Below are 1,025 nucleotides of genomic sequence, written 5' to 3' on the forward strand. Positions count from 1 at the left end.
ATCTGGGCTCGTGTAACCCCGTTACACCCTCTTCCATCAAGATTTACATTTCCTACCGATTATTGCCTCAACGAGGCTCGCGTGTCGATTAGACACTGCAACTCAATATGTTGGAACTTAACAACTTCCTTGCTCAATGAGCCTTGTGTCCATGACACGAAAATCACTAAGTCTCGCTGGTTCTGACAGCGAGCACGGGCAGAGCCCAACTTCGTCCCTCGCACGCAGTGTGATGTCGGACAGTGCGTCCGCGGCACCGGGGGATGTACATCCTAGGCTCGATGAGCACAATCGTCGCGCTTTGCGCACACTATCAATAGCGAGTGATCTCGTTGAGGATGTGGTAGTGGTCGACTACGCGACTGACACTCCTTTTCCCGCATGAGATAACGAGGAAGGCGAGCCGCGCCAGCAGCGTGATACGAGCCCTGCTTGCGCCTTGCGGACCCCATGTCCATTCCCTGACTTCTCGTCAACCGAGGAACGTGGTGTTATCACGAATGACCTCGACGAGTCACGGAGGCAGCAGCTTGAAGCTGTTCACAGGGGCTCTAAAGTGCGCCCATCCACGGTCGGTCTTTGACCCTCGTGTGGAATATGGCTTCCGCCCTGCGAATCCCGCTCTGGAAGCGAAGGACGCAGTAACTCGATCGTCGCCCGTCCAAATTACCGGGCCCCTGGCCAGAACGGATGATGAACTTGCCACACGGAAAGCTCTTCGAGCTCGTTTCTTGATTCCACAAGAATTTTCGTTGGAAGCTTATCGCACTCGTCTGAGTGCTCAACGAGGTGGCTATAGTTTACCCGCAATGCGGACAATACCTGTAGTGCTCGCCCCTGGCGAAAGCGCTACAGATGACGAAGCGCTCTTTGAACGATGGGTGCAACGCCACCGGAAGTTTTCCTCACTGTATAATCTATAGTTGAACGACAAGGAAGTGGACATGCGCGTGGAGCGACACCTCCGTTTGAGTTTGCCAAACTCAAGGCACGCCGTCGACTTCCTTCGGATTGTCGCCCTGCGA

The sequence above is a fragment of the Plasmopara halstedii genome (genome assembly GCF_900000015.1).
Source record: "Plasmopara halstedii genome assembly, contig: Scaffold_208, whole genome shotgun sequence".
NCBI lineage: Eukaryota > Oomycota > Peronosporomycetes > Peronosporales > Peronosporaceae > Plasmopara > Plasmopara halstedii.